The sequence below is a fragment of the Misgurnus anguillicaudatus genome, chromosome 7 (assembly GCF_027580225.2).
Source record: "Misgurnus anguillicaudatus chromosome 7, ASM2758022v2, whole genome shotgun sequence".
Lineage (NCBI taxonomy): Eukaryota > Metazoa > Chordata > Actinopteri > Cypriniformes > Cobitidae > Misgurnus > Misgurnus anguillicaudatus.
This window is the reverse complement of record NC_073343.2, coordinates 25,916,595-25,934,901: the sequence shown is the minus strand read 5'-3', so window position 1 is coordinate 25,934,901 and position 18,307 is coordinate 25,916,595. Positions and strand designations below refer to the sequence as shown.

Below are 18,307 nucleotides of genomic sequence, written 5' to 3'. Positions count from 1 at the left end.
AGTGCCAGCATTTTTCATGATTTTTAAAAAGGTTTAATGCCTTCCAGAAAATGTTCTTCAAATAATATATCAAATAAAAAAGTTTCATTCTACCTTTAATAGTTCTCTTTTAATCACCTCTCAAATATGGGTAGGTTTCTTCAAAAACATAAAATTTCGAGCAAAAAGGTGAGATAATTCAATTTTTGTTAAGGACTTTTGATAGAGATCAGATTCAGATTGATCCTCAAGACATACACGGACATACAACTGTTTGCTCTAGGGCAACACTTCCGGGTTTTTTAAGTTGCGAAAGAGCGCCACCTGGTGGATAATAGCAGTATTACTGATTGACGGAAATACTCGTCATTGGCAGGGAAGCGTTTTCTCTTAATTGCGGGGAAAGAGTTAATTACAGCCTTTATGCAGTGCTTACTCGCATGCTCCTATAGCTACAGGCACGCTAAACATGGTTCTGTGTTTTGTTGGCCACCGTAGTAAAGCCATGGTTTGTTTTTGTAATGGGCTCATAGTTCTAGGGACAGATATTTGGCTACCCACGTTCTATAAAGACAAATCTAACGGTGCTTTACAGTCAGTAGCTATCACTGTAGATCCGCAGTCTGTAATCAAATAATACCTACAAATAGCGTATCTAAAAAGTATGAGACAACTACAAACAAAAAACATACCATACTGATATGTCCTGTAAGATCTGCGCTTTACAATATTCCCTGGGTCTGATTCGGGCTCAAATTGATAAAGCAATAAGGCGTGACGTTTCCGGACAATGTGCGATATGTGGTTAAAGGAAAACACCACAGTTTTTCAATATTTTACTATTTTCTTTTCAACCAATTAATAAATACTTGTGATAGACCGATATATCGAGCCTATTTTTATGAGGTTTATGTGTATCGGCATCGGCCGATACGTGGCTGCTGTGTTCGCTGATTTTTTCCGGCATTATTTACAGACAGAGTGCTGGAAGCCGCAAGCAATTGCAGGTCATGTGACTAAAAACAACCAACCTTTCCATGACACCATCGAAAGCTCGGCCTAACAGCTGATCATAGCTGGACAAAGCTCATTTTAATTTCTCATCTCTATATATATTTGTAGGAGTAAAGTGCTAAAAATCAATATCCTTTGCTGATAGTTCCTCACCATTGTGAAGAGTGCAGTTCATGGTTCCATGGCACCCTCACCTGTTTTTACTATTTGTTAAATATATATATATTTAAGTTTAATAAATGTTACTTTTTTAATTTGAGACTTGTAACATTTGGCATCATCGACATCGTGCCATTTTTATGATGTAAATCGAGTGAGCAAAAGCAGTATCTGCTCCAAATATCGGCTCAAGAAAATCTGCAGCCTGTAATCGGTCATCGGCTAAGGCTAAAAAAATCCATATTGGTCGATTTCTAATACATACCTTTATTTTTTCAATGCGTGCACGTAAAATCTTTGTACAGCGCCTCGTGAATTTATTAGCATATAGCCTAGCACCATTTATTCCTATGGCTCCAAACAGGGATGAAAGGCAACAAACACTTCCATGTTTTTCCTATTTAAAGACTGTTACATGAGTAGTTACACGAGTAAGTATGGTGGCACAAAATAAAACTTTTGTTTGGAGCCATAGAAATAAATGGGGCTAGGCTAAATGCTAACACATTCAAGAAGCGCTGTACAGAGATTAAAAGTGCCGCATTGAAAAAAGATAGGTATGTATTCATTCATGTAAGTTGAGGTAAAAACATAGTAAAATATTGAAAAATGGTGGTGTTTTACATTCGTACATTTTTGTACGATTTGCCTTGACGCATGTGACGTTGGGTTAAGGGGTGGGGTTTCGTTATTGGCTTTTTTACGGTAATCGTACGGTTTTTGCACAACTAACTTTGTACAAATTCATACGAATTATACATTTGTTTTTAAATAGTTTATTTTTATTAATCATACGTATTAGCCAACTCGTAAAATATGTATGAATCAGGCAGGTATATAAACAGTTTTTTCCTTCTCATCCACAATTTTGGACGTTTTTTCCAGTATGCTGTTGGAGTGCATTTTGGGATTGCCTTCTTTACAAGCAGATGAAGGTGAGGTTTACTATGTTTTCGAACAGACATCAAAAGTATGTATATGATGACTTTAAATGCTTGGTCCATAAGCAGCTCACTAGGTTTTGGACACAATACCATACATTACAGCAAAAGAACGTGTGTATCTTGCTGAAAAACAGCTAAGTGTTTCTTTAAATGCAGTATGTAAGATGGACAGGACTCCCTTCAGGATCACAGATTTGCTAAACAGCGGACTGCCATGGGCTACAGGCATGGTGCTGGTTGCATCTGTGTGTGCTTTTCTCCTTATAGACTCAGCTGTCATGTCTATTCACTGCCTAAAACCTGACATAAATGTGAAAAGCTATTCTTTTAAACATAAGGGCAAATGATGAAAGAATAAGAAAAAAGCTAAATGTATTGCAACAGTCCAAGTCAATATTTTTGAAATAAGCAAAATGCAAGAAGGTCATGTCTACAGATTGACACACAGCTCGATTGCAAAATGGCTTGCTGTAAAGACTGTTGGACAGTTAAAGGTTTATGATCAATGCTTATAAACAAATAATACATTGACTTCTAGATCAATTTTTGGTAACATTTCTTATAATGCTTAACTTGCTACACAAAAATGACCAATTTTATCTTGTTTACCAAGTATTTGGTTAATTATTCAGTGTTTCATAAAATGTCATCTGTCATCCTTTACTTTTCTCCTATATAATTAATTTAATAATAATACTCTCAGAAGAGGGAATATTTCTAACACCATTAAGTCATAAATCTCTTCATGGAAGAGATACTTTCCATCTTTCTTACCTCCTTCCTAAAATTTCCTGTTTGGAATCACATGAAAGTTGGAAAAAAATCTCCTTTTTTCCATTCAGGTTTGAGGGGGAGGGGGGTCAAGGGCAGGTGTCGCAGTGGCACGCAGCTGCATCCAAGAGCTGTTTTCCACCTCTGCTCCACCAGAAAAACATCTCTATTCCAGCTACGTCTCGGCTTGGAGACCCGGACTGATGGGCCGTTTGCATATTGGTGGACATGATTTAAAAAACAGGACATGGGACTTGTCAGCGTAACAGTGAACTTTAAGTTTCTTTAGTTTAGTTTCTGGAAGCCAGGTTTTTGTTCTCCTGAGCTGTTTTTTTCACATTATTATAGCTATTATATAAAAGTAACGGCATCAACCAGAAGCATATTTAAAAACAGAGCAGATATAGTCTCTTGACCCATCATCCTACATTGACTCTCCATTATCTGCTTTTATCTCTGCTTAAGTCCAGCTGATCTCTGGGTATTGTCATTCTCAAGTGTTTAAGATACTCTTCCGAACCCAAATGTACAAAGCAGATGTGGCAACCATAAGCTCTCTTTTCTCCCTTCCGTCTCTATAGCCGATGTCTTCTGGATGAGTTAGGTATTAAATATGAGAATGTTAACAGCTGGTTGTTCATCCTTACTTGAGTGCATTAACCTCTTTAGCTGCTTTTTGATTCCCGGCCTTTGGCAGGGAGACAGGCAGTAAAGTCCAGAGGCAAGATAGGCAACGACAAGGAAAGTAAACATGGGCGGCAGTGGCGGCAGACCGGAGGAGGTGAACGACTTGGGCAGCGGTCACCTGCTTGCTCGCTTGCACAAGAAAAAGCAAAGGTCGGGTTCATTCAGGCAGAAAAACGCTGCACTTTCTTCTGCTTATTTGACTAGCAGGGTGGCAGAGCCACTTTTGGAAGGGTTCCAGGGACAAACATGGATAAGACACACATCGAAACACACATATACACGCGCACGGCAGAGGAGGAGGATGGGTGATATCCTGCCTGCTGTGGCCGGCCGAATCAGGGCTCCGCTGGAGCACTGATGGGTAATGAGGAAGAAAGAGCACATCTGCACAGGGATGCCGTGCCCTTGGAGCTTTAGTGTATACCACACCATAAAGACACTGCGCATGTACGACACTCGGATGAGAATCGGCGTGTTGAAGGATGACAGATGATCGTTATCATTATAGACTGTACATTCGTGATACGGTTCATTTATGGTGGGATGTCTGGTTTGGGTAGTTTGTCGGCCATGAAAAAATGCATTGCTTTGCGCGATTGTTCCCCTTCCCTACTTCCCCAGAAGCACGGACTCACGCTGTACTTTTATCAATCCGAGCTCGGGCGCGCTTTCGTCATTAGGATGCAATTGTTTTGAACAAAGCAGGAAGTAAAGCGCTCTCTTAATACTGGAACTCATCGTAATGTTAAGTCTGTGATTTTTATCTGGAGTCATTTAGTGCGCGACGACACACAGCCCTCTCACATGCCTATCTTATTGCTTAGTTGATCTGTTCTGTGTGTGTGACATTCAGACATTCACGTAACCCTGAGGCGCGCATCAGAAGGTTTTTAAGCGCAATTTCTCGTCTAGATCCGGTCCTGAAAGCGTCAGCGTGACCTCACGCAATACGTCATCACGTCAAGAGGTCACAGAGGACGAACGCGAAACTCCTCCCCAGTGTTTACAAGTGTTGAGAAAGAGGACCGTTCCGACGTTGTTGTATGTGGAATGATACTATTTAATGTCTTTGTGTCAGTTTATTGTTTAAAATGGTCCGCAAATGTGCGACGAGAAAAAAAATTTCTAGACGAGAAATTGTGGTTTAAAAGTGTATATTTGTTATTTTTATGGTCAAAAATGACAATCGTTTTGCTAGGTAAGACCCTTATGCCTCGTTTGGAATTGTTTATAGTCCTTTGAAACTCCATTGAAAAAAACTGTTAAGTGTTCAGTTAAGTCCATTTAGTTAGTGTAAGTCCATTAAAATGAGAAAAATCCTGCAATGTTTTCTTCAAAAAACATAATTTCTTCTTGACTGAACAAAGAAAGACATCAACATTTTGGATGACATGGTGGCGAGTAAATGATCTGGATTTTTCTTTTAAGAAAATTGACTATTCCTTTAAGTTGAGTAAATAAGGTAAATACAGCTACTATTACACTCGGCTCAGATAGCTGTCAATCAAATTTTTATAGCATTAAATAACTAACTAAACAAACTTATTTTAAAGACAAACAATTGAATTATATCAGTGTGATAAAAACTACATTAAATGACAGAAACCAGCTTCGGAAAAAAGATAATTGAAGTGTAATTAAATTGTTTAGTTGGTCTCAAGTCCCATTGAATAACATAGGGGAGGCGGGGTTTATGAACCTATAATAGGACCAGTCACTGGGGGGCGATCGAGACGTTTTGGCTTCACTTTTCAGGGCTTGTGCGGCATGCTTAGTTCAGACATTCACGTAACCCTCCTGCGCGCATCAGGTTTTTACGAAGGCAGATGAAGGTGAGTGGTCGCGCAATTGACGTCTCTCCTTTTGAATCGCGGCCAGGCGCGATTGCGCTCACACTATAGCCTTCCGTGCCTGAGCCCAAGTGAACCGCCCTCCAGCCCACCTCTGCCCGGGCATGGTACAGAGCGATCACACTATATAGTCAAACGAACCAGGCTTGGGGTCAAACACGCCTGAGTGCGGTTTGGATAGTGTGAGTGTGTTGTTGTAAGCCTGCATTTTGCCATTTTATAAGCATGCTATTTTAATACAAAGTACCTACTGTATGGTAAAGAATATAAAATAGCTACACTGTCAAAAAAAAAAATTGCTTAAAAAGTTCCAAATTTGTACCATTTAGGTACACATACCGGTATGTATACCAATATACCAGTACTAGGGGTGGCATGGTTCATGAAAAAATCCGAACCGTTCGGCTCGCTTGTCTCGGTTCGAAGCGCGTGTGTGTCGCACGGTTCAACGGTTCATGGCATGCGCAATGTAGCCTCATGCCCTGTATGTGACCTCAGATAGCGTGGTTCCCTTTGGCGCGAAAGAAGAGGTGACTGGTTTGGAGAATAAGTACTGCAGGTTATGTTACGTGTAGAAATGGCAAGTGGTAGAGGAAAGGAAGTCTGCCCGCAGTTGGAGGATGCGCCAGCATCGTATAAGTTTGGTGTGTGAAAACATTTTTTATTTCATGTTACATATGATGACAGCGGAAATAAAACAATAGATAGAACTGCAGTCTATGGGTTGAATGTGTTCGAACAGCCACAGGAGACCGCCTTCTCTCCGACAATTTATCTAATCTGAGGTACTGAACACAATGTTTTACGTCTTTTCGTATTCAGCGCTATTTTTAGCCTTTCACTGATAAAACGAAAAAGCGGCTGATTTCCGCGTAGTTTCATTTTGCTAGCGTGTGAAAGTTGCGCGATCTTATTTCATAAATTGCCCCTCAAAGTAATCAGGACAGAAGTAGTCAAAAGTGGACAAAAGAGACGGATTTAAATATTACAGATGTAAACGTTATGTTTCTCTCTCGTCCACATATACTCTCTGCAGTATTTAAGCAGCCTCTCAGTGATAAATCTAAGAGCTACACTGAAGTTGGCATTTTGATAAATGCAAGTTATCTTTGTGTGCTAAAAACGCACACAAAGTTCATGTAGATGGCAATACACATTCTCTTTTTTGCCAAATAAATGAAAAGCATGTTAAAATCATCAATGTCTGCCCTCTTGCTGTATCAAAATCTCACCTGGCTTTCCTCAGGGATGGTCCCAATAATGTGCTTAAAGTCAAATTCAGTTTGTGCATGATTACATGATATAACTTTTTTTAATACTGTATCCTAAATTATGGATAATTAATACATTAATAAGATAATACATTTCTGTAGTGTTTAAAATTAAAAGAAAAAATAACAACAAGAACCGTACTGAACCGAGAACCGTGACAATAGAACCGTGATACGAACCGAACCGAGGGTTTTGTGAACCGTGCCACCCCTAACCAGTACTACTACTATGCACTCTTTTATACCAATATGTACCTCTAAGGCACTATTATAAACTTTTTAGGTACAGTGACCGCAAAATATATATATATATATTTTTTTTTATATATATATATTTCTGTAAACAGGCCGACATTTATAGCTTCATTGAAATTGGAATATACAAAAAATAACAGCATAAGGGTTTGAAATAACACAAAATAACAGTTGTCATATAATTTTATATGAATATTTATTTTTTTAGGCTAACAATTCCCTTAAGCCATGCCCCAGACTACGTCACACCCTCGACTTTTCATTCTGTTTGTTCAAGACAAAGCTGCTGGGAAATATGATCTGATAGATCACATCGACAATAAAACAAATATGCAAATAAAACGAGACAAACAAAAAAACTTCAGACGTCGCAGAAACAGTAAAGAAAACTGCGGCGGTTTCTTACTATTTTCCGAACCGATAAAAGTCTTTTGAATCGCCACAGTCCAACTCAGCAAAAAACACCTGCCAGTCACAATGTCCTCAGCTTCAAGACCAGGGTTAAAAAGCACGGTCTCTTTGAACTTGTTCCTCCTGAGTAAATATTGTCTTATCAACGTGTCCCTAATGGACTATCCTCTGTCTTCCAGCGAGGTAGTTGTAAAGAAAAACAGGCTTGAACAGAAAGCGCCTTTGTCATATTTTTTCTTTATCTATTGTCTATATATTGCATGCATTATCGTTTGTGGTTAAGGTCGCCCTATTGAATACGACTTGGCAGGTGGTCATGTTTGCCCACATAAGAAAAGTGAGCTTCTGTCTTAAGTGTGTCAACAACCTCTGAGTTTTATGAGAACAGACTGGGGGAGGGCAAGAGAGAAAGAGAGAGGGACATAAAAACAATTATTTACAAAGAGGGACATCATGGTATTCTCTTTAAAACAACATTGCTTTTATCCCTGTTGTCACACAGATAATAAGAGCAAGCTCGCAGGGCCGGATCGCACCAGGGCCGTTTCACACGGCAACCCAGAGAGAAATTAATTAGTGAGGAGACGTTTACATGACACAATGCCCGCGTGTGACATCCCCTCCACCTTCAACCGGAGCCAGCAGAGCCCGTAGAGACCTCGCTCCCTCGCTCCGTCCCCGCTGAGAGAGACGGCAACTCGGCCCTTTCTCTTTCCACTTTTGCTTTTTAGTATAGAAAAGAAAGCCAAACTGTTTTAACAAACACGGCCCACAATGGGATCACTGGAAAATACGGGGCGGATGATATTTGGCCAGGAAAATCACACTACAACAGCTGCCCTGGCCCTACTGGCGTTCGATCAATGCGGTTTTCCGCATCAAGTTTGTCTGCTGTAGACGAGAATGCCTTCTAAACGTTTCCCTTCTCAATAGCTGGAATTAATACCGCAATTTAAAGAGCTTACGATAAGTGTCTATCTGCCTCCAGCACTTGTACACAGAGGAAAGCACGCACGCTTTGTCTTAATTTGCGGTAATTCATTTGGTCACAGTTTGAAATGCGATATGTTTATCCCACGAAGAGGGGGAAACGAAAACAAAACACTGCACAATAATAAAGAAATAAAAACGTACGGCTAACGTCAAGGGTGGGTTTGCGTGAATGGAGCAACATTTTTAAGTGGATGTAATTCCATGGTGATTATAATAAGCGGGTTAAGATAAACCCGGAGGATGCTGGCATAATGCACATGCATCTATTTGTCATGTTTTTCCTTGTCGCAAACTTTACATTTGTACACATCAAAAAAGTCATTCTCGTGATAATTCTGAGAACGTAATGAAAAACAATAAGGATGATGGACGGAGAAAAAATAATATGTGTTTGACATTTTTGTCCCAGCACATCCTCCGCCAATGACCTTCTGTACAAGATGCGGTGAAAAGAAAATCCTACTCAAAAGATGAGCTGGCCGTGGAGGAAGAGGAGAAAGGAGGAAACAGAGACTTTTTCACCTCTTGCATGTCGCTGGTTTCCTCATTGGAGAGGCCCGGCTCCTCACCAGCTGTCATCCTGTGTGAGAGCAGAGAGTCCGGAACACCTCCTTCATAGCTCAGCACACTCTGCAAGATACACACACACACACACACACACACACACACGCATGCACGCACACGCATGCACGCACACACACACACACTGTATTGTCAGAAATAGGAATGACATTACTATTCATTTAACAGTAAAGCACAGTAAGAAACAAATTACAACAAATTTTATATTTATTATTTATATAAATATAAAAAGATAAAGATATCTGGGTGATTCTCGCAAAATTAGACTTATGAGGTGTCATTAAATATTTTGATAAAAATGTAAGAGTATCAAAATAAGAAGCATACAGTTACAAACATCTCTTCATGTACTATTTTGTGGTATTTGGTGATCATTGGTAAATGTAGAGACAATAATAAAGAATATAAATGTGTCCAAAACCAATTTTCTCATCCTCCGCAACAATTTTCAATAATTGTTTAAGCCCTCAAGAAACTAACATTTTCAAAAAAAAAAAAAAAATTGTCGGAGGGGACATAATTGACTGTGACACTCAAGATGGCTACCAGGTAAGCAGTTCATATTTTTTCTCTCCAGATAAAAGTTGAAATTTTGTTTGTCATAGTACCTAGACAACTTTTTAGTTCTCATTACCGAAACATGAGTTTGTAAATGCATATATTTAATGTAATGTCATGTTGCGGTAATGATAATTTTTGATAAAGATAAATAAAAAAAAATGTAAATAATTCTATAGGAAATATTTTTAAATCCTCTAAAAATAATGCTTATAGTAAGTTCAGACCTTAATCTTATATATGCTAAAAAAAACTCAAATTGAAACTACAGTAATTCAGACATAACAATATTGTTTTTAAACAATATAATAAAGCATTGAACAGACAAAAAGTGGCTTTGTCACTATGTTTGATTTACATATTGAGCATATGTCTTTTACTGGCCTAAAGTCTAAAGCAATCCATTTTGAGATTGTGTCTGTCAATCTCTCTGAGGTAGACTTAGTGGCGGTCAATACCGGATGTTTTTTGTGTTACGTCTGCACTATTTTTCATTGGTGTCCACATGGGTGAGAAGTTTTAAAAGTTTTAATCTTTTGAGCGTGGCAGATAAACACAGGTTAGGGTCAGACATCTGCAGGTGGTTTGGGTATATTGTTATTCTAAAGAGCATCTGCAGGACAAAAATCTGTACAGTGCATGATGAGTCATCGGTGATGTTGGTCTGCGTTCTCATGAAACAATGGCTAGATTAAAAAACTGTATATATGCCTGAAGAGAATTTTGTCAATGTTAAAGAGTACGCTATAGCATACAGTATAGATAGCATCAGATACTAAAAGCAAAGAAATTATATATAACAAGAATCAGCACTTCTACTGCTATGAATAGGGTATAATGCAACACTTAGTAAGGTGATGAAGTCCCGCCTTCCAGGTAAAAGAACCAATCATCATTTGATAAACACGGATGATTTCATATGGGAGGGGCTCTATAATGAGTCGCAAAGTTATGGTACAGTAGATGTCAGGTGATTTTGTGATTTTAACATTTAATTTAAAGATATCTGGGTGGTTCTCGCAAAATTAGACTCATGAGGTGTCATGAAACATTTTGATAAAAAGTAAATGCAAAGAAAGAGTATCAAAATAAAAAGCATTCAGTTACAAACATCTCTTCATATACTATTTTGCACATGATTTCAAATGACATCATACAACCAATTTTTTTTTCACATTTAATGGAAAATTTTCATTACCGCAACGTGTCCATGACTGGATTTGGGTTCTTTGACATGGAAATATTTATAATTTAAAAAATCTAAAAAATAAAAAGCTTAATTTTACCTTTACAGTAAAGAAACATGTGGTGATCATTGGTAAATGTAGAGACAATAACAAGGAATATAAATGTGTCCAAGACCAATTTTCTCATCCTCCGCAACAATTTTCAATCATTGTTTAAACCGTCATGGAACTAACATTTTCAACAACAACAAAATGTTGGAAGGGACATAATTGACTGTGACACTCAAGTTGGCTACCAGGTAAGCAGTTTTAATTTTTTCTCTCCAGATAAAAGTTGAAATCTTAGTACCTAGACAACTTTTTAGTTCTCATTACCGAAACATGAGTTTGTAAATGCATATATTTAATGAAACATCATATTGGGGTAATAATAATTTTTATTAATGATAATCTAAAAAATTTAAATAATTCTATAGGAAATATTTTTTAAATCCTCTAAAAATAATGTTTATAGTAAGTGCAGAACTTAATCTTCTAAAAAAAATTGGCTTTAAGGGCTTTTAAAAAAATCTGATGCTGGACACATTCTAAGTCTGGATATCGTAAGAATCACCCATCTGTATTTGAAGAGTTTGGTTCCAAAACGCAATAAATCCATTTTGACAAATTTCGGTAAAAACGTGTTTTCTATACCAAGAAAGTGACAAGATGAAAACCACTATTTTCTGTTACAAACTTTCACATAGCATCTTTAGGTTATAAAAACATAAAAAATTCAAATCCATGACTTGATTTTCAAAGATTTATTATAAAAACGAATTATTTTTTCCACAAAATGCAATAAATCCATGACAGTTTTTATTTCAAAATGCTATAAATCTATTAAATCAATGTATAAATGTGCATTCATCTTTACCATTTCATATTTATTTAGTTGACTAGTGGTATACAATGATTAAAAATAAACATTAACGGCATTAACCAAAACACTTACTTTGTTATATTAAGAACACATTGCTGCGGTTATACTTGACGTAGTCTCTTTACATTTTCACAGCGATCAGCTGTAAAATGTTTTGGTCCTGCTCGATTTTCGTTGACTTTGAGTAAAATAATGTAAAGTTTTCATAAGATCCTCTGGGGTCAATGTGTTAGCATGAGAAGCTTGATGCTGTCTGGAGAACAAGCAACCGAGTGCCTCTCGCGGAAATTATTAGATGTTGATGGCTTACGTTTCTTTCCCTTCACAGAAAACCATCACAGGTTTAGCAATGCAATTAAAGTATTATTTTGTTTTGTTTGTTGATCACGAAGTACAAAGTAGATGAGGAAAACTAGGACTCCGTGTACTCAGCGCGCCGCCATTGTTTGTTTACATTGCGTGACTGGTGGGCTGTAATATCAGGAATGGATTTATTGCGTTCTGTAAAAAAGGAGGAGTGGCGTTTGTCGCATTTTGGGAAAAAAGGGAGAAAAGATGACAGAATATCACGGCGGGTATTGGATTTTGCGTAAAATTAAGAATTTACTTTTAATTAATGACCTGATATAATACTGATTTTGGCAGTAACTCATTTTTTTTTCAAAAATGCCGTTTATCGCGTTTTGGAACCAAACTCTTAATTTTCTCATTTAAGTAAATAGGTCTAGTCTTGCATGACTGAAATACAGTAACTTGCAAAAAAGACTTTGCCTACTGGCGGGACTTTGCTAAAAGCCACACAGTTCCATGATTTATTAAAGTACGCAAGGTAATTAAATAATTACAAAATTTAAATAATGAAAAAGACAAAGCCTCTTGAATGAAATTCTTCAATCCTGAAGAACAAATAACCACACCTCAACCTGTACAAAAATAGACTGAACCTGACCAGTCTGTGAACTGTTGGTTGTCTTTGTGTTTCCTTAAACATCGCAACACGTGACAGACCGTGAGGAAAAAAGAATGGGAGAGTAAGAGAGAGTTGTTGTACTAATCTGTGTAAAACGCTCTTGAGAATACAGAGCTCGGGGGAAGAAGTCTTGAAACACAAGCGGAGACATATGGCAGCCATCATCTTGATTAAACTCTGGCAACACTTGCCCAAGGATTACAGTGAAACAACTTAATGAAGTGAAGGACACAGATCAGAACTATTCACCCGTATCTTTGCAAATGTGTCACTGCTGTTTAGCATGTAATAATTGAATAATAAATAGTGTTGAAGAGAGCATGTCTGCTAAGAAATGACAAGTCCATAAATTCTGAAATAAATGACAGGTTCTGAACAAAAATAATGTGCTTTTTCATTTATTATATCTCTTTTATATATGTACAGTATACGGTATGTCTCTTAATAAACAAAAATATTACTTAACTTTCAACTTTAATAAATTACTATTTATGCATTTACAATGTAAGTGTAAGAAGAAAACGCATAATAATTGCCTAAATCTTCTGTCAGGCAATGATAAATTGTAGATTATTTTACAGCTTTAGCATTTCTGTTATTAATTGCGTAGTTAATTGTTGTTCGTTACATAAAAGAGGTCTCAGTCAGTAAAGATGACAGTTTGTAATGCCCGTCTTGCTGAAGTCAGTGAAAGTCTCCTCTGTGTGAATATTAAGGAGCAGATGCCCACCTGACCCACAGAGCAGTCTTTTGGACCAGGAGACACCCATATGTTAGAGGAGATGACGCCTGCCGAGGATTACATACTTTACTGCCACAGATCTTACTGTGAGAGTGTGCAAGTAAAAGAGAGAAAGAGAGAGTACAAAAGAGTAAAAGCTAAATACACTAATTTATTACGGTTTAACATTTTGTGAATGCAAATTATTATAATGCCTAATATTACTAATACAACTATTAACCACATGTAGGTGAAAAGCAAATAAGAACCAGCAGAAAGCAACACAAAAGTAATTCTGCTAATAGACAACAGGACTTTCACAGGATAGTTATTTAATCCAGCAAGACATTAATAGGTCACAATTTGTTTTTCTACACAAAAAGATTTTTTTGCAACAGCATTCTTGACCTCTTAAAAAATGCTGCTGTGAAGACATTATCCCCCGAGGGAAGAGGTGAGAGGAGAAATTGCTGCAGTCTTAAAAATGACCCTATGTGCTTTTCTGCCATCAGCAATGATCTCAGTTTTGACTTACAATTAAAGACATAATGACAGGCTTTATAAAAATAAACACATTAAGAGATGGACAAATCTATTTACATCATCAGGATGACTTTTAAGATGGCATCAGTTGGATACACATTAGTCACACACTAGTCTTAGTTAGTCTCAATAGACAGTTTCAGCAGTAACAACATAAACAAGCTGCTGTCGTGGTCCGCACGTAACTTTCGGTAAAGTACGCTAAGAATAAATAACAACAAAGTTCTTTAAACGTAGTTTATTTATATAACAAGCAAAAAAAACAACACATTGATTACCTAGGAAACCAAAACATTTGTTATTTTCAACGAGATATTTGTTCAAGAGATCAGTTTAGCCACTAGTAAGACCATAAAAAAAAACCCGAAACCGGAAGTAAAGTTCGGATACAGATGTGTATCGCGTCAGCGCACGTGCGTCCGATGAAACCGTCTATAGGAAGTGCAGTTTTCATTTTATCCATTTCAGAATACAATCTGGTTGACCTTACATTATAAAGGAAGCAAACCGATTTAATGCGAAAATTTTGCATCAAAAATGGTATTTGGTAGTCTAAAGAGGACTAGAAATTGCATGTCAATCTATAAAAAGTGCATAAAATAAAATACTATAAAATACAGTATTGTTATATACACTCACCTAAAGGATTATTAGGAACACCTGTTGGTTGTTGGTGCCAGACAGGCCGTCAGAGTATTTCACAATTTGCTCAGTTACTGGGATTTTCACGCACAACCATTTCTAGGGTTTACAAAGAATGGTGTGAAAAGGGAAAAACATCCAGTATGCGGCAGTCTTGTGGGCGAAAATGCCTTGTTAATGCTAGAGGTCAGATGAGAATGAGCCGACTGATTTAAGCTGATAGAAGAGCAACTTTGACTGAAATAACCACTCGTTACAACCGAGGTATGCAGCAAAGCATTTGTGAAGCCACAACACGCACAACTTGAGGCGGATGGGCAATTTGCATGAGCTCACCAAAATTGGACAGTTGAAGACTGGAAAAATGTTGCCTGGTCTGATGAGTCTCGATTTCTGTCAAGACATTCAGATGGTAGAGTCAGAATTTGGCGTAAACAGAATGAGAACATGGATCCATCATGCCTTGTTACCACTGTGCAGGCTGGTGGTGGTGGCGTAATGGTGTGGGGGATGTTTTCTTGGTACACTTTAGGCCTCTTAGTGCCAATTGGGCATCGTTTAAATGCCACGGCCTACCTGAGCATTGTTTCTGACCATGTCCATCCCTTTATTACCACCATGTACCCATCCTCTGATGGCTACTTCCAGCAGGATAATGCACCATGTCACAAAGCTTGAATCATTTCAAATTGAAATGATAGGATTTGATAAGTTTCAACTTTAAATCTGTGCCAGAGGTTGACCCCAAATATTTTATAAAGAGCGTCTGCAAATCTATGAGTTTGACACCCTATATCCATATGTCTTAGAAATTAGCAGTAGAGATTCCCTATGCTGGTCAGCAGCTAAAACAATCATATAGTAAGGTTTGATTTGTGTAATCAAAATACATAAATGTATTAAACTATACAATGAGTTATATGCAGTGTTATCCAGTAAACATACTGTAATTAGATGAGTGACATACATACTTTAGTCCTTAACACGTTTCTAGTTTCCTCGACGTGGGCACCATTATTACCTCTCTCTCTGTCTCTCTCTCTCGCTCTCTCTCTCTCGTCTCCACAATGTCAAATGATCCTGTGTGAAAGCACGTTCTTGAAGTTCTTGAGTTTTTTCGCTTGAGTTGCATAACTTGCGCGAAGACGCGTTTAAAAGGAAAAGCGCGTGTTTTCGCGGCAATTGCGCCGCCCAATTCGCGTCATTTGCATCGCCCCGTGCGAGGACGCGTCTGATTGCGTCTTTGCATTGCCTTTGTATGTAATCTACTTGCGCAAATCGTTGAACTTGCGTTGGTGAGTATGCCCCATAATGAATGGAAACACATTATTCCCTTCGCGTCAGTGCACACGGACCAGCGCAGCGAGTGCACACGCACAAGCGCAGTGGGTACACTGGCAAGAGCAGAGCGAGACCTTCAGCCTATGTGCCGGAGCTTAGCCCCGGACGGCCCCGGCCCAATTTAAACCCTGACTATAATGTATACAATGTTAACTTAAAACCGGCTACCAAACCTCCCTTCACATAGTGGTGATTCATGATCGCATTCTCCTTGTCTTTAGGAAACAAAAATATTTGTTATTTTTGACCAAGTATTTGTTCCAGAGTTCATTTAATCAGAACATTAAACAAACCGAAACCAGAATTAAAGTTCCGACCAGACACGTAACCGTGACAACGCACCTGCCTCCATCTATATATATTGAATATTGTATCAAAATTGTAAAGCTGGCTTTGTAACTGCACTTTTTGTTAGCACATTGACAGAATGTTAAATCCTCTCTCATTTCTAAGTGGCTTTGGATAAAAGCACCTGCTAAATGAATAAATGTAAATGTATGTAAATTGTCTTCTCAATTTAACTACAATGTCCTTAACCATTTAAACCATAGTTAACTAGTTTTGTGATTATAATGTAAAATTCATGAAAATATCTGTGTATTTAATTAACAAAAAAGAATATTCATCAGTACACAATAGTAATGTAAAGAACTCAAACTTCAATGATTTTTAATAAAAAAAAAAAAAAAAAACTAATCACATGTACTTATACATTACTATAATTTGACCAAGCACACGTTTTAACAATGGCTTATGATTGTTTACCAAGCAACAACGCCGTATGCGCCTATTTTAAATTTTAGGAATATTACGATTTCATGGTGTGGACTACAATTAATAAGGACAATTTTTTATTGATAGATGATAACTTGATACCTATATTTAGAATAAGAATATCAATAAAATATAAATATAAATGTTCTTTATTTTTGCCAAAGATATTTTGAGCAGCTCATCTCACTGTTTCGAGAACATCGTGCCGTTTGAAACATCACTGGCATAAAACCAGGCCCAGCTATAGGAAAACCACTTCTTAGAACACTATTTTAACCTCTTAGAGGATGAAGGATGAAGCATGAGGTCATGTGGTGGAGATTAGCATAGCACATTCAAGTTTATTTTGTATTAAGTGGTTTGTTTATCCTTGTCCATCATGTGGTATAAATTTGGTCCAATTTCTACAAAAAATGAATGTAACATTAATGTAAATGTGCCCACATAGATCGATAAATTTATATGTGTTATAAATTCATATTATATTATATATGACATCACATTAACACATGTTTACAATTACATACAGTATGTGCAATCCTGTTATTTGATTACTGTAAAGGTAAACAACGCTAGACCTTTTTGCTCAAATCAAAGCTTCTGAATGGTAACATATTAGCCCGGTCTCTGGATTGGGAATGCCCGGTTTTTCCATATGAATATGAACGGCTTATGTCTGCACAATGACTGTAATTCCCTCTGTCTGTTTGACTGATCCCTAGAGACCAGTTGTTGACCTTTGGTTACATTGTGATACACGGTCACTAAGCCACGTGGCTCCAGCAGTCTTTCCATATTCACTAGATGATGAGAGATGGGAAAGACACAAACAGAGAGAAAGAAAGAGGGGTATAGAAAAAGAGAAGAGGTTTGGGTGCTTAGGGATAAAGAGGAAGAGAGTGACATCGTTTTATAAGCAAGTTACCATGAAAAATTTGTTAGCAAAATATTTGCACAGGAGCGCGCTCTGGGCTGGGTAGATAACCTATCTGTGTTTGACTTTAGCTTCCCATGCTCTACATACTCATCTTCTGCCTGTTTGGCTTATTGATTAGTTTGGCAAGAAACTAGGCCTCTCTAGCAGTGACCAAGGTCAAATGACACACACATTTCGCTCACTAATGCTTGGGCTTCTGTTCTCACACCCACCCACCCACGAAGCTTTATACTAACATAGGGGCCATTTACACAAAAATGACGTTTTTATGTAGTTTTGCTGTTTGTTTACACAATGATGGCATTTGGGGGTGCCAACTTTTGAAGACGGGTTTCGCAGTGCAAGTTTTTACATCAACTACATAACTGTGAATCTGTGATAACGCTGACGTCATTAAAACGTGTTAATTCAATCCATATAGGACTGTGCTTGTGCTGCACGAGATACTAAGTTTATTAACGGTTCTCCAACAAGGTTTGCAATTTTTGGCCTTTCAGGGTCACTTGTAATAATAAACCTACCTTATCATTCATCTAAACAAAACTGCTAGATGTTTTTGCCGTTTTGATTGTTTGTTTTCATAACTCTGTAGAAGAATGCAAGAATGTGCCCAGGAGTGCAGTGCTTCTTTACAAGGCAACATCGCTATCTACTGGCCTGGCATATGTAATGGCTCTTTTCCATTGCATAGTACCCACGGTTTGGGTCAGGTCGGGTCAGTTCACCTCACTTTGGCTTGGTTAGCTTTTCCACCGAGTTTAGTATCACTTCGAAGTGAGAGGGATTATGGGCATGT

The 18,307-nt window shown here is 37.7% G+C and overlaps 1 protein-coding gene across 2 annotated transcripts in view; it reads right to left on the bottom strand.

The window, feature by feature from the left end:
* prox1a (prospero homeobox 1a) overlaps positions 1 to 18,307 on the bottom strand; it is a 136,317-nt gene that overhangs the window by 89,735 nt on the left and 28,275 nt on the right. For both annotated transcript variants that reach the window (XM_055173281.2, XM_055173282.2), the window contains exon 2: positions 8,857 to 8,964. The gene's annotated coding sequence lies outside the window, so the exon portion shown is untranslated. The remainder of the gene's footprint in view (positions 1 to 8,856; positions 8,965 to 18,307) is intronic.